This window comes from Atractosteus spatula, chromosome 7, assembly GCF_055471065.1.
Source record: "Atractosteus spatula isolate fAtrSpa1 chromosome 7, fAtrSpa1.hap1, whole genome shotgun sequence".
Classification (NCBI taxonomy): domain Eukaryota; kingdom Metazoa; phylum Chordata; class Actinopteri; order Semionotiformes; family Lepisosteidae; genus Atractosteus; species Atractosteus spatula.
This window is the reverse complement of record NC_142712.1, coordinates 50,739,147-50,761,209: the sequence shown is the minus strand read 5'-3', so window position 1 is coordinate 50,761,209 and position 22,063 is coordinate 50,739,147. Positions and strand designations below refer to the sequence as shown.

Here is a 22,063-nt window from a genome sequence, read left to right as displayed (position 1 = left end):
CCCTCTCAATTTGAAAGTGTTTCATTGGCATGACTGATGAATTAGGGTTTCCAAAAGCAGAAAGCAGAAAATCACCACAACATTTACAGACATCACATAAACACTGCAAGACAGGCTATACCCTGCTGTGGACTACAGTGATCGGAGCTGCTCTCTAAGTGGAGATGGGAAGGCAGTTACTACCTCCCCCCGACACTGCAGGCCATGCTGTTCACATCCCTGCCGGTGTGATGGTCTGCTCCATGAAATATGCATGCACCAAGGGAGGAAGGCACTGCTGAACAACACAGCAGACAAACGGCAAGATCTAAGCAACAGTGAAGATGTGGAACACTCCCACTGGATGAAAAGAGGGAACAAACACAAAGGGAAAAGAAAAAATGGAATGCTCCTTCTCGGATTATGGACAGTATTACAACCGGCATAGCAAAGCACATCTGGAAGCACTCACACTACCCTGTCGCCAACAGCACCACAAGACAGCGCGAGATGCAGCCAGACGCTTTAGAGTCTGCTGTCTGGATTTACATGTTCTTATTTTTATTCATTCAAAATCATTTAATGAAGGAAGAACAATCCTGGTGCACGTTCTAATGATTCATGAAGTTCTTTAAATGTGCAGCACAGAAGAATATGGATTTTATGCTTTTCTGCTGGGGGGGGGGGGGAAGACAGATCTTGAAGAAGCAATTTGAAGACAAATGCTTTAGTTCCTTTCATGTCACAATGGTTTCATTACTGCAGGGTTGCAAATCAAGTGTTTAAATTCCTTTGATATCACAAAACAGCATGCAGCAGATCCTGCACCATGCCCAGGTGCTCCTCTGCACTACACTGGTCTGCAGCAGTGCTCATCATGCCTGCTCCTTGGTACCGTTCCTGGTGCCTTTGCTGTGGAACAAACCTGGAAGCCGATGACATGAGGAAGCTGCAGGGGAGGCAACCAAACTGGGGGGTCCACAGCTTGCACAGCTGTGAACTGCACCGCCCCCCTTTTCCACTCTTATAGAACAGCCTCCCTAAATTTGCTCCTCTGCACCACAGTACTGGGGCTGGCATACAGTAATGAGCAGGTGGGAGCAGAAAATTACAGACATGCAAAGACTCAAAAGAAGTATTTTTCTGAGCCAAAACATATCCCTGTTCACTTGCTGTCTGCGTCATTCCGTAAATAAAGAATAAATAAACTCAGCTGCACTGTTGGGACTACTTACAGCCTACCTTCAATGTGCTAAATATGAACATAAGAACATTTAAACATGAGAGGGGACCCATCTGGCTCTTTTGGTGAATTTCCTCTGCTCTATAGTGAAATATAAAAGCTGGCCTGCCTTTCCAGGTCAGAGTGCCTTTTCTGAAAATCCTAGGGGGAAATATTCATTTTGAGCACTTCTATATGTAGTGTTTTTAACTGAAGAGGGCTTTAAGATTCAACACTAGCACCAATATGACAAAAGAAAAAAGTATTGTGAGGGGCGGTTCTGGCACTTTACCACTAGGTAGACAGAAGCAAAACAGAACATTCTAATTTAGGCTTACAAGTAGTCACAATGAATGAACGGCCACAAACTGTTCATACACATCGTCAGACGTTCAGCTCCTGATCCCCCAACTGGAGCCATCCGCAAGGCTGCTGAGCTGTGTGTCCCAGTGGCGGGTGCCTGTATGTGTGGTTCATCTGAAGTGTAAGGTGTGAGGCTTGGCACTTCACCTTAGCTTTGGGCGATGCCGTATGACACTCGGACACCAACCCACGGAGCCAGCCTCACAGAGAAATCCTCTCGGTTATACAGGTCATAGGAGAAATGGCTCCATAGTAAATGTGTTCACGCTTACTTTGCTTTTCACAACAAAGACCCTGGCCTAAACCAACATGTGCAGCTTCAGAGGCACCTGTAACCACTGTCATGCAAGAATGAACGTACTACTTGCCGAGTCTAATGATTCAGTACTGTCAGTACTTTCTTCTTATGGATTTAGCATATTCATTAGTTTCACAGTTCTGTCATGTTTAACTGCACAGCTTGCCTTGTCTGTAACTTAAATACATGCGTGACAACCACACACCAAAGACAAGTGCGGTTTTAAAACAAAAAATCACCACCGAATATATAGGGGATTCGCAATATAACTACTTCTATTACACTATTTTATCTGTTGTGGGTAATATACTATATGAATCATTACACCTTGACGATTTAATCAAGGTTTATTTTCGCTGATAAATTATTGTAATTGAGCCTGAAGTGCAGAAAATGGCCAGAACTTGAGAAGTGAAGTTTTAAATCATAATTCTTTGTGACAGACAATATGGAAATATTCACCTAGAAATGTGTGTTACTATGAAACAAGCTACAGATTCCATTCCAGTGCTCCTCTAAGTCAGGCACTGATGTTGGGAGTAAGCTGGGGCAGCACTGTAAAAATGGAAGGATACAGCATGATACAAAAAGAGGTAGATGTACGTGCATCTGAATTAATTTCAAGATTCTAGCATTCAGGGTCATGGGGAAACTGCAGTCTGCCCCAGCAAGCAATGGGCACAAGGCTGGATACACCCTGAATGGGAAGCCAGTCCAGCACAGGGTACACACAGGCACAAACACACACTCACCAATTTTTCCAGGAGCTAATTACGAGTATGTCTTTAGACTATGGGAGGAAACCAGAGGACCCTGAGTAAACCCACGCAAACACGAGGTGAACATGCAAACACCGCGCAGATAGCGCCACAAGCCCAGAACTGAACCTAGCAATGATGTGCGGGTCAGCGGTTTTTTTTACCCGTACCCACCTGCGGTTGTGAGAAACGAACCCGCACCTGCCCAACAAGATCTAAAAGTTTTTAGCCCAAGCCCTCCCGACCCCTGGGTAAACCTGTACCCACCCGCTCATCACTAGAACCTAGGTCCCCAATGAGGCAGGAGCACTAACCACGGCACTGCCATGCCCTCCTTTATTTAACAATATATATTTAAAAATCATACAAACTGATTATATCCTATATATTAATCACAAATAATCAAGAATAAAAACCTCTCTAAACCCCACAAACCCGTAAGGGGCAGAGACTCTCATACTCTTGTCCTGCCAGGGGGTGTGCGGGTTCAACATCCAGCCCTATCACCCTGCGCCCACAACAGAACCGATTTCCAAGAGTGCAGTGGAAAACATTTACAACCTGGAGCTCGATGTGCTGCTCTAGAGAAAACGAAAATGAAATTAAATTTGAAAGAAGGCTGGAACGAAACAAAAAAGCTGATTGACACATAGGCCTCAGGGGCGCTGAACTGCGAACCGGAGTCCAGAAGGAAGTCAGGGAATGTCAAGGGGGTGGCGAGAGGTGCTGTGTTTGGGTCAATGGGCACATCTGTGCATCCGAGCACAAGGGCAGCGGAGCTGAGGATGCAGGCTACCAAAGCAGGTCTCAGCTTGTTCAGCACAATGAACACAGTTCAGTCAAAGTCCTTCACACAGTAGGATCAGACGGCTATGCCTTTTTTGTCCATTTCAGGATTTACAAGATCCAGGCTCTTGTACTGGTGAGGCAAAAAATACAGCACATTAAATACTTGTAGCTTGCCAATGCACAATTTCCTCAAAATGAATAACTAGGCCATAGAGTGCATGTGTTAGTCAAAGAAACTGACATGGACCCAACAACTACGCAGCTGAGGTTTAAGAGTATATGTTTCTTTCCGTATTAACTCTACAAGAGCAGACGCGCGATTAAAAAAAAAACATGACCTTTCGTGCCTTACGATTCAAGATTTGAAAAGCCTTGTGGTAATGGCTGCACCACCTACATTTGGTTTCCATTAAACGGGAACTAGTACTTCTGGGGAACAGGGAGTGGGGGTTGGGTAAGGGTTAGTTAGAGCTGGAAACCTCTGAGCTCCCAAAACAAACAAAATTCACAACAGTTCCAGTGAAAACAAAATGCAGCAGACTGGAGCTCCCAGGAGAGACGGCTCACATTTCTCACAGTCTGCGAGGAGGAGGCCAGGCCTCTGTCACTCCTGTACTTCCCACAGTCAGTCATCACAGCACAGAGCTCCAGCACCTGCAAGACTGCTCTTCGGCATCCTCTCCCACAACTACATTATAGTGAGATTCCCTCTCTGCGTTATCATTTTTAATTCTTTGAATGTTTTTCTTTTCTGATGCTTAAATTTTCATATTAACAAGACCACAAAATAATAAGGACACACGCAGTTATTTCAACTGATCTTATTTAAAAAAACCTTGATACATTAGCTTGATGTTAGCAAACATTTTAAGCACAAACCTGTACACTTGGAAAAATATTTTATACTGACTAGCCTGGTATTACTTTACACTCTTCTCTGATTTTGTGACAGGAAGTTTGTGGGCTAATTTGAAAAGCACGTATCAGTCATATCATAAGGAAAAGGTGTCAAATGAAATTCTAGCTGGTAGATCTTTTTCCCTTCCACACTACAGCAATTCCCTGTCACTACCTGCATCAGCAGCAATGGGTATTAATGAACTGTTCCTTGAGGAAACCCCCTACAGTGTCACTCTGGAAACAAGCCCACTGCAGCCTGGGTCTGCTGCTGCCCCCCCACTTTCCACCATTTCTACCAAAACACAGGAGAGACGGGCTCTTGCAGTGTCTGCATTTATCTTCATTTCACAACCGATTCCCTGGCACCGTGCTTTCAAAGCAAGAACAACATTAAGAAAATAAAGGAAAAGAAAACCACCCAAGTTTTTTTAATTTATACAGCAAACAGTTTCATATGACATAGGCTGTCTGTGCTTCAAGCAAGTTTATAGTCACACCTCTCATTTGAGGCTCCCATAGAGAAATGGAATCCTGTGTTGGAACTACTATTCCTGTATCAGTCACGACACAGACAGCCTGCAAATACCAGGGCATAACCTTTGCTCTATCACAAATCCAGTTCATACAGAAGTGACCTTGTAGATTTTAACAACACTTCGTTTGATTCTTATGAGCGCTATAAAAAAAAGGGCAGCTCGCATGAAGATGTAAAGCGCCCAAGAAGAGTCACATGACAGTGTTACCCTTTGCCACTGCTTGTCAGATCTTAAAAATTACTTTCCTATTCCTGGCATAACTGCTCAACAACAACAACAAAAAATCGGCGCAGTTTAGAAAGCAGCCAGCTGCTCAAGAAAGGGTTGCTGGCTATGCCGTGGCAGCAAGATCGATCTCAGCAGCTTCTCAAACCATAATGTTAAAGGCCCTGCCAATGTGGGGCTTACAGGCAGAACTCGCACGGTTTCACTCCAGCCCTGTACAATCCACTTCCCCAAGACAAAAAATGAGGTTAAAACACTCAGAAAGAACCGAAGTTTGCTTATGTGGCATTTATTTCAATACTGATAAACCAGAATAACAACCAATTATAGGGTAACAAATTGACAAAGCAGGGTATTCGAAGGATTAACGTATGCAGAATGAACTATGCAGCACCAGAGTTGCATCTCCCACTATTTTATCCGTCACAAAAATTAATGTAGAACATAATTGCTGTGACTGACTATCAACTTAAATTCTAGAACAAAACCCATGTGCCGCATTTCCATTTTCCCCAAACATCAGCCATTAGTATTGTGTACGTTGGGACTCAACCATCACAAATCTGTCACTGCACAGCAGGAGACAGAACAATGTGAGCTACTCCACAAGAGTAACAATCTAACTATTCAAATAACGGAAGACATAGATGTTAAAGCCCAACTTTCTTTATTTTCCTAATGCTATTTTGACATGTAGAGCTTCACAAAACAATTCTTTGATCATTGGGGTTGGGCTCAGTGTGTCTAATAGTGAGGGAGAGCTTAACTTTGCTGTTTCTGTGAACTGCTGTTGGAGTCAGGCTATTCCAAACATGCAATCAAGAGAAAGTTATTTTAATTAAAAACAGTTTTGCACCTGAAAACATGAGCTGTTTACCACACTATGTAAAGCTGTTTCTTTCAGAAGCTCTTAGTCACAGAAAACAAAGCAATGATCTGATCTTGATGCTACCCATTAAAATATATTTTCACAAATCACAAACTCATAGGACTCGAACAAAAAACATTGCCCCAATTTTCCCCCATCCTCAAGGGTTCTTGCCTTCTACCACAAAACTCCATGCTTTCTACTGTACATCCAGCTATATTTCTAACTGCCTTCACAACAGTGAACAATAGTATTTTCCCAGGTAACTTCAGAGGCTTAACACTAATTTACATGTTGTATTTCAGTTCTCTGTGATATCGGGAAATGTATTTGTACAGTAATATCAACAGTGTATTATCTTTCCCATTAGTTGTATTATTTTAAGATGCTGTATAGAGTTCGGTTTTGTTCACAGTATTATACAAAAATGTTCATAAAAAGCATTATATAAATCTCTGTACAAAGGGACCTACAATAAAATTGATAATACATCTAACAGCTCAGCTCTGGTCTCCAAGAAGAAAGCCACTCTACCTGTTCCTTATAGAAATCTCACCATGACCGCTGGGTTTGGCAATCCTCAATTTAACTCTTCATTACTGGTACTACCCTGCCTCCAGTTCGCAGCTCTGAGTCACAGAATACTTCATCTTGCTGACCTCCATGGACTACTTTTTCTTGATAAGAGTCTAAACTGTAACAATGTTTCCCCAAATGATTCTACCACCAGTGAGTCAGTTACTTGTGCCTGTATTCAACAAAAATAACTTCTCAGTTGAAAAAGGATGTAGGACATAAGGGACACACAATTTATCACTTTCTGTTGACCCCTCCAAAAAAAAAAAACTAAAGCACATTGCTCTTACAAAATAAGCTGCAGGACAGGAGATGTAAAATAAAACAAAATTCAATACAAATTAGCTATTTCAGCACAATGTCTTGCACCAGGAATTACAGTTGTAACACGGATGTAACAAAATTTTAGACAGACTCACAAGTAACCTGTCCACAATCCAGGAAGTGACTTTTTAATGTCTCGTTTTCCTATAATCTGCATTACCAAATGCTGCGAGACAAGCTCAATACTGATCACCTACAGTACTATTCATGGATGCAATGCAATGGATCATTAACTGGATCCCTCCCTAATCACATAAGATAATCGTTTCCTCCTGGCATATTATAGCCCCTCAATATCCGGCCTGATCTGCCTGACTAAAGTGGAAAACAAGATCAAGAAAGAAAAGGACAATTTCAAAACTACATGGCTTCCTCAGTTGTTGCACTAGGGAACAAGGCAGAGAAAGAGATGGAGCACCTTGTGCACAGAAATTTAATCCATTTTGGGATTTATGACCTCCTTGACCTTGTAAAAATAGCACAATCAAAAAACAAAAAACACAAATTTTAATTTGAAATGTCTGCCTGTGCAAATATAATTTACAGCAAGATAAACAAGCTTGTGTAATATCGATCACATGAAATCAGCTCTTAAGAGTTTAAAGATTCTAAAAATGTTAAATGGATCAAACTTGGATGTGGCACTAAAAATTGTATTTATTTCTCCTACCGAGATAACAAATGGGGCTGTGTTCAAACTATTCCACAGAACACAGAGAAGTACCCAGGACAAACTGCTCCACATTGCCTTGTGTGCCAACCTGTTGTACCTCACACATACAGCACCTGTTCAGAAAGATCACACAGCCCTGCTTATCAGCCTGTAGCCACACACTGCAGCTTTACAAACAGGGAAAAGGAGAAGTAAATACATCCCCATGCTGGTTAGGAGCTTCTACATGTTTCACTCCATGAGCCTAAACAGAGAGACAGGAACGCACACAGCAAACCAATTGCTTGGGTCCAGTAATCAGGCTCTTGTTAAGCTAGCCCAGCCACAGGTCGTGGATGAAAGAGGAGTCTCTCTGGCACACACTCAAGCTATCAAAGATCTTTTCAACATACTTCCAGAAATGTTTGTGAAATTAATCTCTCCACCCGTGATGGCTGCATTCATGAATAACCACAAAAGGATCAATCTGAAACTGTAAAACCCTTAGTTATAACTACATCCTGTTTAACTGTGGTATGATATGTGAAATTATGAACAGAACGACAGTAAAACATTAAAATAAGAAGCACTGACATAGGATTTATTAGTTGTACAAAACTATACTAATAACACTAAACCTTGAGCTTCATGTATAGTCTCACAAACATACTCACATGCATGGCTACTCTTTTTAATATGGAGGAGATTCCACACTAGGAATATAACTTGCATCCAGCAGCTTATTTCTAGCTGGTACTCTATCACTGGTAAAAACATTAACCTTAAAATGTTTGCTATGACAAGGAAAAGAAAAGCACTCACAAAAAGACTTGGACACAAGCTTCTTTTCAAAGGTATTGACCCAGAGCTGGGTAGCTATTCTGCATACCAGCATATTAAAACAATTTCTTAGCAGTTATATACCGCAAAAGAACAATATCAACCCATCACAGGCCGACACAAATAATATACAATTAAATTAACAACTGGAAAATGTATAGAGTGTTGCACACAGTGCTGCACATCAAAATACCACATTCACATAATTTTGTGGAAGATTACAATGTCTAAAACACTTCTTTTTTTAATTGACTTTCCAGAAATCTCCTGAGCAATCCTATTTAAAAGGTTATCGAAATGATCAATTAAAAATCAGCTAGGTTCTGATGCTGTGAACTATGAAGTCTGCGTATCACCTTGTCACCAGAGTGTAGATAGACAAGGGAATGGAATGACTAGTGCCAATGCTCCTTCACTCTGCTGATCACACAGTGTGTACAAGTGCAGGAAGGTCCTTTAAGGACAGGCTCAAGAGAGAAGTGACTATAATGCTACACACATACCTACTTGAACTTTCACATCCCACTTTTAATAAAACAAATACAGCGACATACTTTTAATTGATTTTATCCAATCATAGCTCCCTTTTAACTGCTTTACTATGAGTCATGTAACTATGGGAACTGTATAACACAAGCCAGCTGTGCTGCAGTTATACCTACTTATTCACTGACCAAGTAGCGCATAAAAACACAACAGCCTGATGATCGCCGAGGAGTGCAGTCTCCAAACACAATCCGAAAGTGTGAAACCTGCGGGCCCAGGAACTCCCCTGTTTGCACCAAAAAAATCAATGTTGCAATCAAGAAACTTCCTCTGCTGAACAAAACCATGCAAAACCTGTATACAAATCAAGGACTGATAAGCTAAATTGCTTCATGAACCTAAATGTTGATTAACTTAACTAAAAAAAAAAGCATAGACATTCAGATATCAGAAGTGCATCAGATCCATATATCAAAACATCCCCCAAAACTCTGTGATGAAAAGGTTATGAATAGGCAATATGCTCTTTATTCTTTCCATCATGCAATTCCCTATTTAGAATATCATGTCTTACACCCTGGGCCAATTTAAACGCTCACTGTGAATGAAGTAATAAAAATGCCTGGGCCAGTGCAAGGACACCTCTCACTGGCTGGCTTAAACAAGCCTTGAAAAAAAAATGTAGGATGACTCCATGATAGGGACAGGAGCCAACATTCAGCAAGAGCGTTTCACTGAAACATTCAAAAACGGTGGTACCCTGCTTTGTTGATTTTATTAACAAGAAACAGCGGTCAAAAACTTCATCGGGAAAGATTGCCGGGGCATTATGTATAACGTTACAGAGATTTTCTGACCGTGTGTATTTCAAGCTGTCTGGTCAGCCATTAGGCTTCAGCAAGTCTTATCTTTGATATCACAGAAATGAGAAATTTAACTAAGGAAATCCCATAGGGCAATATTTTGTAGATGTTTACAGCAAGCAGAAACAGTTATATAGTTTATATTAGGCATGAGTGATTTATGTTCATTAGCTATAGGCTATCAACTGTGGACCACATCTAAACATTACATGATCATAGCTTCCTCCATAATCAGCATAGAAACATGGTCACCGTGCTTTAAAATTCTCATTCTAGGTTATAACTGAATTCCACAGAATTCTATAAGGTAGAACAATGGGAACCCTTGGGAGTATCTGAGCAAACTGTCTCCTTATTTTGTCCCAATAGCCAAAGATCAGGATGGTCAAACAATTGTAGTAATTTTTAAGTAGGACTTTACTAATAGCAGTTAAATCATCAGCCTTCATACTGAAAGAGTCATATGCAAAGCCCACCATGAGACAGAAGAGAAAGAACACACAAGAACAGGGTAGATGGTAGTAGCAATTAGCACTGTTCCGCCTTCATGAACCAGAAATGCAGACCAGGTAAATTAATCAGGGACTGTAAGGGACTGTTCTTTTATCTTTATGGAGATGCTGATTTCCTGTTTGTGGTATCCAGTAGGCCAAAGTAAATCTGTCATAACGTTCCCACTAATACATTATTTTAAATATGGAAATAAGTTCCCATTTATTTAGCGTCCTATTAAGAGAACCATTTAGGCCTGATTAGCTTCTATCCCTATTTACCTTTACAGTATTTAGTGCCTCAGCTGCCGGGTTGAGTTTGGTGTTCCCATTTCCGTGGATGTCTTACAATGCTGTAAATATTTGTACATAACTATGAAATGTTGAGAACTACTGCAAATTACTTTTAAGAGTAAAAGCTTGGTTATTACAAATCACCATAACTGTTTAAACCTGAGAATCATATTACCAAGCACAATGAAATGGCAATGTGAATAACCAAAGAATAGGATGTCAGGCAACATCAGTGCAAACTGAATCAGGTAATAAAAGCATACCTGTATTCGATTCACACCCCTGTTTTGTTATTACTCATATTCTTAATTCTTAGATATACAGTAGATATAAAGTCTACACACCCTTATTGAAATTGCAGGTTTCTGTGATGTAAAGCCAGAAATCAAGATAAATGATGTCAGACATTTTTCCATCTTTAATGTGACCTTGCAACCCACAAAATTCAAGAGAAAAACAAATAAATTAGGAAAAATAATTGAAATTAAAAAACCTACAACACCCTGGTTGCATAAGTGTGCACCCCCCATAACTAATACTTTATGAAAGCACCTTTTGCATTTATTACAGCAGTAAATCTTTGTGAATAAGTCTCTATCAACTTTGCATACCTGGACTTTGCAATTTTATCCCACTCTTCCTTGCAAAAAAGTTCAAACTCCTTCAAAGCTTGCCAGGGGATCTCCTGTGCACAGCCCTCTTTAGGTCATTCCACGGCTCTTCTATGGGATTGAGGTCTGGGCTCTGACTGGGTCATTCCAAGACTTTGATCTTCCTTTTCTGAAGCCATTCATTGGTTGACTTGGATGTTTGCTTTGGTTCACTATGTTGGAAGGTGAAATTCCTCTTCAACTTCAGCTTCAGCTTTCTGACAGAGGCCAGCAGGTTTTGTGCCAAAATATCTTGATATTTGGAGCTAGTCATTATCCTGTCTATCTTGACTAGAGCCCCTGTCCCAGCTGAAGAGAAGCAGCCCCAAAGCATGATGCTGCCACCACCATGCTTCACAGTGGGTATGGTGTTCTTTGAATGATGAGCCGTGTTGTCTTTGCGCCAAACATATCTTGTAGAATTAAGGACAAAAAGTTCAACCTTTTTCTCATCAGACCATGAGACATTTTTTCACATGGTTTGGGGCGATTGAATGTAATTTTTTGCAAAATTTAGACGGGCTTGGATGTTCTTTTTTGTGAGAAATGGCTTCCATCTTGCCACTCTACCCTATAGCCCAGACATGTGCAGAATACGGGAGATTGTTGTCACATGCAAGGTACCTGCCAGAAATTCCTGATGCTCCTTTAATGTTGCTGTAGGCCTCTTAGTAGCCACCCTGATAAGTTTTCTCCTTGTCCTGTCATCAACTTTGGAGGGTCATCCTCATCTTGGCAATGTCCCTGTGGTGCCACATTTTCGCCACTTATTGATGATAGTCCACAGTGCTCCATGGTACATCCAATGCCTTTATATTCTTTTATACCCCTCTCCTGATTTGTACCTTTCAACAATAAGATCCCGTAGATGTTTTGTCAGCTCCTTGCGAACAATGGCTATCCCACTAGGATGCAACCACGAAAGATTCAAGGAAATCCTACAGGAACAGCTGATTTTTATTTGGGATTAATCAGAATCACTTTCATTGATGGGAGGTGTATGCTGCTTACCTTTGGACATGATTTTGAATGGGATTGGTTAACTCTGAACACAGCTACAGCCCCCATTGTAAAAGTGTGTGCACACTTATGCATTGAGGGTATTGTAGGTTTTTTCATTTTGTTGGTTGCAAGGCCACATTAAAGATGGGGAAAATGTCTGACATGATTTATCTTGATTTATGGCTTTACATCACAAAAACCTGCAATTTCAATAAGGGTGTGTAGACTTTTTACATCCAATGTAGTTAAATAGAACTGAAATCAAAATTCTTGCACATGCAAGGGAAATCATTAAACCCAACAGCACAGCCAAGTGGAAAGGTGGACCTAGATCAGAGGATGGTGCTTGCTATAGTGCAGCAGGTGAGGCTTTGCTGTTCAGAATGCAGCCACATGCACCAAACTATCTCTGTGTACTCTTGGTTATGAGGAGAAATGCCTGCAACTATGCAGTTAACCAATAGTACACTTCAGCATAACTACATCTGACATTTCTGGCCTGATTTTCTGGGCAACCTCAGTCTTTCACTCACGATGCTGCCTAAAGCAGGGAGAACATGATCAAAGGTCATCCTGCACCTTGAGTTTCAATAATAAAGTACTGGTTAATAGAGAAGGCAATGCAAATCCAGCAATCACACAAGGCTTTATAGTTGCATACAAACATTTCCCTGCTTTTACTTATTTTTATAGGTTTTTAAATATGCCAAGGCTTTAAAAAAATCAAAAAAGTAATGGACTGTAATAACTTAACTCATTAAAAATTGACTGTAAAACAGAAAGCACTTGATAATATTATGGGGAAAAAAAATCCCTGCTACCAGCCTCACCTTTTCTCCAACATGTTCCTGATGCTTTTTCTTGAGTAACATTTGCAAAATACACTCCTCCCTTATCAACTATTCTACACAACTGCTAGATTGGCCCTGGCGCCCTCCTGCCTAGGCTATTGCAGCTCTTTAGCGAAAGACGTCCCTGCCAATGCCATCTGCCCAATGTAGCTCATCCAGAGTGGTGCATTTTCTTGTGCTACTCTATTATTCCTGTCCTTCTCCCAGCTCCCTAATCAGAAAACATCTGAGTCAAAACCCCACTTCTCACTTAGTTGTCTGAATGACTGCTGGGGTCCATGTTCAATCTTTTACTTCCTACACCGCCAACTCCTCTTTCTGCTCTCCTCCCACTTCCAGAGCCCTCCATTCTCGACTCTCGCCAGCAGGGGTGGAATGAACCTACATATATCAGGGTGCACAAATCCTGAGCACTGTTTGGCACCTGATCAAGACTCATACAGCACCTGTGACCCTTCAGCTCTCAACTACTTCCTTCTAGTCACACGTTATTGCACTAATGTTTTTATTTCACAAACTGTGAAATTGCTGAAGCACTTACAGTAAAGATATCCAAGGTAACAACCCATTACTGCACAAAACCACACTTCTTGTATTAGTCTCATTGTTATTTTACCTTTTTGTACCTGGACAATTGTTCTTCGTACTTAAACTGACTTGCTAATTTCCTAGGCTCTATTGTATATCACCCAGGATTAGGACATCTGTTTAGCAAATTCTCTTCAGAACTAGAAACAAGTTGTAGATCCTGACCTCCCTTACTTGAACTTCAAAGAGAAAGGACTAAAATAACACTCGAAGACCATAACACCCCCAGACCAAGAGATAAGAGTCAGCATATACAAGAGGTATTAATGAACTGAGCCCATAAACACCAAGCTAAATAACCCCATATCAGCTTATGACAAAGCTCTTCCGGCAGTCTTTTTTTCCATTGATCGAAGCTGGACAATAATTGACCGTGGCAATCCAGAACTGCTGGCCTGAAGAGGCTGCTGTCTCCTAATGGTGTCTGCGTAATATCACCAATGAAGAACGCTTCTGTTTATAGAGGGCTGGGGAGTGAAAGGAGAAAAGACAAGGCAGAAGGTCAAAATGCTTACTGTCTGTCTTATCTACACATCCCACCCTAAGCAATACAGCCAGCTGATAAGCTCGCATCTCGATGTCCTCACCAACACTGCGATAAATATAGGTTTCAGCTTCTACTCATGGGACTGTGTGGAACAAGGAACTTAGGTTTGTCTTCCATCTTCAAAACCTAAAGCATTATCACCCTTTTCTTTTAAAATAACACTGAACAACTGTACCAAACGTATAAAAATCCAGACATAAGTAATAATTACAGAAATGGACTTTAAACAATTCACAGACCTTTGAGATGGTTGTCTGTGAATGCAGAGGAGTACTGTGTTATTTAAAGATTAACCCAATCTCCATCTGTGCAATTACCTGAGCGACTTAATTGTACAGACGTTTAATCACACAGGAAACAACCACAGGCTCTGAATATTACTCATTATATCAAAGGTGATGATTATTGGAAGGACTGAACTAAAGAAACTAGTTCTTTTCTCTATTGTTTGTCATAGAGTACATCAAGCCACAATTCTTGTTAGCATTTACCAAAGTGTATTTGAACACACTATTCAGCAGTAAAACTACATTGTCGAATGAACAAAAATTATGTCTTTAGTTCTAGTCTAGTATTGATTAATATAGGGTCTTGTGAGTAGTAAATAACTGTTTAATGATTCAGATGTAATTGGGATATTTTTGTGAAATAACCTGTACCTCTCCTGCACTCATAGAGAACATTCCCCTGGACAGAAAGAAACAGCATGCCATGCGTCACCCAAAACCAACAGCTTTGGGCATGTGAACAAGACAGATCTCTAAATGAATAATTTTGCAAGCTTACACACATCACCTCAATAAAAGAGAAGATCAGATAAAAACAGGAGACCGCTACCTTCATTTTTGGCAAAGTGTTTACAAATTTACTTCTGAATTATTTGAAATCACTTCCGTATAATGATGGAGAGGGTTTATGGGGGAAGAAACTCAGTGTTACAAACAAGTTAAAGTATGTGCTATTAATACTGTAGATAAATCTTCTTAAGAGAGATTTTTCAGTACACCAGCGTGGCACAGACTAGTCTACCAAATTACCACATTGCATACAGCCTCTGTGTTACATGTTTTTCCAGGTTTGGATTTCAAAAGAAAAAGCACTTACAACTCACCTGAAAATTGCAAGTTCTGCTCCTGTTGAGAATGTACCAACTAAATTTGCAACATTAGAGGATACACATCAACAAATACCACTTACCCCAGACATACACAAATATTTGTTGTTATTACAGTAACAAGGTCTGTGCACCAAAAAACAGTACAAGAGACTTCAGAATAATGGACAACAACCTCTTTCACAACAACCCTGACAGCCAGGAAAAGACACCAAAACAAGTAAACTGGAAAAGCACTTCATGGACACACTGTTGCTCCTCTAAGACAGCTAGCACCTGAAGAAGGCTCCACGGCCGAAACGTTGTGTTCTCTTTCTTCTTTTTTTCAGCATGGAATAAACCTATTACTTGTTCCATAAACATAGAAGACAACTCTGAAGACATTAGAAATTCCAAATTAAACTGAATCATATAGATGTATTGAAATGTACAACCATAAATTTATAAGATTTTTTTCTTACGTTATTAGACAAAGTAAATACTCTACTACAGAAACAGCCTCTGCAAGACAAACTGGAAGCTTTTAGCTCTGGTTCATATTGACCTCAGTTCATCTGTGACCTGTTGCTTCTTCACACAGAACAAAGACATGAAATGATGAATTTTCAATATTTTAGGATTAATACGTCAGTGTTTTTAACTGCAGTCAAAAGAAAATTCAGGCCTTTCTATGTAGAAAGCAGAGTCCAATAAGCAGGCATGCAGAAACAGATCGGGCACTTCTGTCTTTAAGGAACTTCCCATTTTCTCCAAATGTATTTTATTTTTTAAAAAGCATTTCTTCCAAACTGCACATAAATTAAAAGCAGAAACGTTCCACACTAATGCTTGTTGTTCCAGGTGTTACAGCCTTTCTGGTTACATTTTCAACATTTTCCAAATATTGTTCAATTTTTCCAATTGTATCCCCATTCTAGTAGCTAGTGGCTGAGCACACATACAAAGTGGAACCCGACCCACAGATAAATAAGAACATACACAGTCCTTTAAATTCACGAGAACGCCCAAAATAGATCGAGTGGGTAGCTCGATGCCTGTGCTTCAATGCTCGGTCAGTAAGATCTGCCCACTCACAGTCGGCACAGGAGCCAGGAATCTACCCACTCTGCGGGGGCCGTGGGCACTGCCTGTCACACCTTCACCGCAGGCTCGGACAGTACCCCCTCCTCATCACCCCTTTCACACAGGCCCGACAGCCATATGACACTGCCATGTAACTACTGTAACTGTTTCCTGCGAGAGAGCTGCTGTGATTTCTACCTTGCTGATAAGCACCCTTAATGCATTAAATCCATAAATCAAGTATTCCTTTGCATAAAAATGCAAAATGATTTTTGACTACTTCTTTAAAGAGTGGAAAAATGCATCCATGTGAAGATAACGTATAGACTACAAAAATAAAATACCTATGGATCCACCATACACTGTAAAAAGACTTAATAGCAAAGAAAATTACTACAAGGTCATACAAAGTCAAACTAAAGAACAGATTTGTTACCATGTACTTTGAAGAAAGAAATGGCTGACAAGAAATAGAGAAATATTACTCACACTTCCATGTTTTAATGTTTTTTGTCTCCTAATCAGAGCTAAAATATCTAACAAATTCATTTTCACTTGTTTCACTAACCACAGTAACCTAACCACTTACAGCAAAAATAATTCAATGCACAAACTTTGTTCTATAATTTTAACATCTCCTACAAGTTAAAAGTTAAGAAACAACTTGGAAACAAGTTAAGAGTCCAAGTAGTTTCCCAAGATTTTAAATCAAGCGTGACTCCAGAACTCTGAGGTCCAAAGATCAAGTTGAGCCCAACTCACTGTCCAGTGTAACCAATTCAAAACTAAGTACTGAGCTCCGAAGTCCCAGGTCAACTCTGAATTTAAAACAAAATGTTGAATTGGAACCTCATCCAAGAGTGCAAGACACCCCTGGGTATACAGAGCTGCTGGGAGTCAGAGGAAAGGGCACAGAATCACACCTGCTCCTGGGTAGCTACAGCAAGGGGATCAAGAGACCCTACTATTCTCATAATACAATTGCTTCCCACCAAGAGCAAGACATTTCTCCTCAATGGACAATTTCTTCAACACTGGCTCAAAAATCCAACTTCATAAGAAACTTGACAAATTGATTTTAAAAACAGTATTTTACCAAAAACATCTGTTTAAATGAAAATGAAAGCTCCTCCAGACAAGAAACGATATGGCGTTACTAGAACACTTCACCTCTGAAAAGAACAATGACCTTTCAAAGCCACAGGGCCGCCTGACGGAGTCCGAGCTCCAGTTCACGTCACCTCTTCATTTCCTTCCTCAGAGAGCACCAACTTGAGCAAACCCTGTACCGCCACAGTTACACAGATACAGAGCACGCCACTCCTATTCTACCCGAGACCGATAGAAACAGAGATTGCATGCAGATCCAACTCCGTTTTGCCAGCAAACCACATGGCCCCAAACTGATCAGTCTCCTAAACGAACCAACTATATCCTTGATCAATTCATTCGATAAGTCATTTTATCTAGATCAATAACAGTCCTTTAGGGGTCAGGTGTCACTTCCTACAAGATTACTTCCACCATCGCTTAGCCAAAGGTCCAACCTTGGGTCACACTTAAAAACAGCAAGAGTTTTTAAATTGTGAATTAATATTCCAAAAAGTGACGAAGGTACGTTACGGGCATACAGTTTCGTGACTCCCATCAAAGCGTTGTCTACAAATAAAAAGCAAAAATTCCCCTACATGTTAAAAACACACACAAGAACACGAGTCTGAAAAATGCACACATTAAACTTGCCATGTCGGGATGCATCAATGAACTTCTCCTCTGAAGGTATTACCTATCCCCTTGGCTTTATCACTGTCCACAGACTTGAACACAAACATTACTGTGTCAGGCGAGAGACAGCTATCACAGCTTCTGTTGGAGATTCCTCGGTTCTCTCTCCACCATCCCAGCAGCTGTAGGCTGTAGGTGAGGAGCTGGAGAAACACATGCGCTTTCGCCTGCTACTCCCGTTTCCACTGTGCCGGTCTCAACTCTACACTCTCACTCCAGCGTGCTTGATGGTCGTCCGATTCAAACATGCGGAACATCAGGTTAAAACATAGCTTATTAAAATTACACTAACGCTAGCTAACCATTACAAATCCAAGAGAATGCTGGATTAAAAAAAAAGATTACAGGATTATATTTACAAAGAAAACGTGAATTCGATTTCGGCTTTCGCTTATTTTGATGTACATTTGCTCTAAGGGTAACTTTTTAACAAAGGGATATTTTCGTATCAAACTTTCCATGCAGCAATGCACCAGCTGTTGAGATGAAGTTTTATACCGTTTTCACGGCGAGCCACGATACGGACTGCGCTGCTTCATCCATCCCCCGCAGAGTATCTAGTAAAAACCAACATAAAAAACTTGCCCGAGACACACAGCTAACATCGCCAATATCGGTGTGCACAAAGTGCAGAGAACCATTCATTATGAACTCCAGCTCCTACTATCACATAGCAGGCAGAGGAGCAGTCGAGAGTCTTAAAAGTACAGCATCTTTTGTTTTCATTCCGCCTGAAAGCAGCTTAAGGAGTGAGCGGATGTTGAGTTATTCCGAGAGTCTCCTTTTCTTTCGGACAGAAAAAAAAACCGCTACGACTAACCGAGCATCGAGAAACACTGGAGCACTGCTAACACCCAGCGATAAAGCCTGGGACAGACAGCGATTGCCTCACCCCTCCCCGATCAAGCCACTTCCAGGCTGCGGTGCGAAGCCCCGAACAACGGGTCCGGCGGCTGGACTCGAGAAAACAGCACCGCTCCATCATCGTTTCAGCACACCGTACCTGACAGGACGACAACACGGCGGCGCCAGCCCTCTTTGCCCCGCTATTGTTGGCGATGCAGCGCTCACCTGCGCACGGGCAGCAGGACTCCGCGGCGGGGAGCTCACCCTGCCAAGCTGCCAACTTTAATTACCTCGGAAAATACCACAGACCTATGGGACTCGGAATCTTCAAAGGCAGAACTGTGGCTACAAAACACAGCAGTCTGAACATCAACAATAACATGTTCTCGAGCATCGCGCAGAACTACAACTGAACTTCGATTTCTGCAACATTTACACTAACGAATACTCCCCTAAGCGCCTTCTCTGTGAATTAATACACAACCGAGTGTCCTTCTATGGGCTTAATAACAAGAATTAACCGATTATATCAAATGTGATTTAAAGCTGCGCCTTACCTTCAGTTCCGCACTCTCCGCCATCTTGTAACTCTTGGCGCAGGCGTGATCAACCCCCGGCACGTGGGACGGACGTAAGGCACGCTGACGTCCTCACGCAAAGTTTTTTTAAATCTTGGCGCCTTTTCTCCCCAGCGCGTGGCTGCTCAGGGCCGGCTGTGCAACTCGAAGCTCTTTGCAGCCAGCATGAACAATGTAAGCCGTTCTGGGCCGTAATTACGACAATAAATAAGATTCTCTTATGCTGAAGTCCTGGAACAGTCTTGCGTCTCCAGAAAATAAACACATACTTATATAAAACTGTCCTTCTGGGAAAAGATTTAATGTGTCCCACTGCTTTCCTAGAGTTTGAGTAATTTCACATATACAGCCAATGAAAGAGATGAACAGCTGAAGTCTTCCATTCCAGCCACTGGAACACTACAGAATCTTAACACAGTGCTACAGGGTTGTGTAGGGCACAGACATGTAAATCAATCATCCATTTCCAAAACCCATTTGCCACATTTTAGTAGGCCATATCGACAGTCATATCTGACCCTGCTCATTTGACAAAGAACGGTACGCTGAAATCCATTTGAAATGTACACAAAACTGCACCAACAATTTTTCTGCTTTATGGAGGGTCTTCCCTAGATCCCCAACACACGTTTGCTCATACATACAAAGCAGACATGCCCAATGCATGGAGGAATGTGGCACGACGGGCAAGGCGGACCTCATGGCCTCCTCTATAACCTTTCTGAAGGTGAAAACCAACAAATTATCTTTTTTTTTTTCCAAGTAAGCTACTGTATACGCACCTCTCTACACCTACAGTACAAACCAAACTCTCGGGTTCCTCTTTGAGAGCAAAGATTGTTCATGAATAGATCCAAAAACTCAGCTGCTCAGCTTGTAACTCGTTCAAGGCTCGGCGATCACATCACACAATGTGACACACAATGACACACAATGAGACGGCGATCACATCACCCCAATTCTGACACGACTACCTCACTGCCTCCCTATTACCCAGCGCATTCAGTTCAAAACTGTACTCTGAGCTTTTCAAGCTCTTCTCACCAAACCCCTGTGTGCCCAGCTGGGCTATACGCTCTGCTGAGTCCCACCTTATATTAGAACCCTCTTACAGGTCCGGGCGTCTTCAGGCTCGCTTTTTCACCCGCCTTGCTCCTCGGCTCTGGAACTCACTCCCTGCCACTCCGAGAAACGTCAGCTCTTTCACAGTCGTTAAAATCTAGACTGAAGACTTCACTGCTTCGTCAGGCTTCTAATCAGCGTCTGCTTCTTCTCCCTTTTCCACATTTTTTCCATCTCTAACTGCGTTTCCGTTTAATGTTGTTATTATTTTCTCTTTTTCTTCTGTGAATTAAACACCGGCACCACATATACATCCTTTCTAATCTTTATTCCTCGCGGCCACTCGACACTCTCTGGTGAATATGTCCCTCTCATCTGGCAAGTGACCCCTGCCGTGTAAAATATCCACACGACTTGCATTTTCCCTTCCTTTCAGGAAGGTGATAGTTGTGTGAGATTATAAAATTTATCGATTTATGAATTCACCATTTTCAGAAAACAAGAACATGCTGGGTTTTTTTGGGTAACAGTGGTTGATAAAGACAACCTGAGATTAAAATGTACAGTACTATTTCTGATGGCGTGCCCAGGAAAGCAGAAACACAATCATCAGATCTGAGGTGTGCAGCTTCTTGACACCTCTTCTGTTCTTCCGAATACTGCAGGAACTGGGAAGAGTTTGTCAATTACAGGATAAGGGAGAGAGTGAAGGACCGAGAGCAAGCCTTGGTTAAGGCATGGCTCCGAAACATTCGCTTAAAAGAAGAGGAGGAAGAGGAGAATGACAGCACAGGGAATTCAGGTTAAGCAGCAGGGGGGTTTCTGGGTCTCTGGCTCCTCTGCTCAGCTGCACTGTGAGCTGTAACGCGTTTCTCCTGCAGGACGATTTCTGTCCTGTCTGGCTGCGGGGGTGCAGAGCAGGGCAGGCTGGTGCAGGCTGGCGCCACTGCGGGGACAGAACCGTACTGCTGTGGTGTACTGCTGGGGAGCCCCACACTCACGAGAGCCTCACGACAGCAGACCTGCGGCAGGGAGCAGCCTGCTTGTTTCGGCTGTCTTTTATAAAGTGTCGGTGAATTAAGTGAAGGCCCTTCTCCACCTTAAGTTGTGGAAGTGGGAATGGGAGGTCATTTCAAACAGACAGCCGGAGGCACATCTTTACACAAAGGGTTGTGGGAGTCTGGAACAAGCTCCTCAGCCTGGCTACTTCCAGAAACAGCAGGGTGAAATTCGGGATCAATTCTAAACTGGCGGGATGGGCTGAATGGCTTCCTCTTGTTTGGAACTGTTCTTTTGTTGTTGTATTTTTCAGTGGATCATAGAATTGGAGCGGATTTCAGTTTGTGCAGCTTTAAGACGGTGCAAGACTCCCCCAGAATAGAGTGCCTCATTAACCGCTCCCACACACATCAACACAGCTGAGCTGTCTAGGGGAGTCGAAGCAACGTTGTTCAAGGATGCAGGAACTCTGGAAGACCCACAGAGCTCAAGAGCTTTATTAGGCCTGGAGACTG

The 22,063-nt window shown here is 41.7% G+C and overlaps 1 protein-coding gene across 1 annotated transcript in view; it reads right to left on the bottom strand.

The window, feature by feature from the left end:
* pias1b (protein inhibitor of activated STAT, 1b) overlaps positions 1-19,482 on the bottom strand; it is a 38,861-nt gene extending 19,379 nt beyond the window's left edge. The window contains exon 1 of the mRNA XM_088921040.1: positions 19,467-19,482. The gene's annotated coding sequence lies outside the window, so the exon portion shown is untranslated. The remainder of the gene's footprint in view (positions 1-19,466) is intronic.
* Between the last annotated feature and the right edge of the window lie 2,581 nt (positions 19,483-22,063).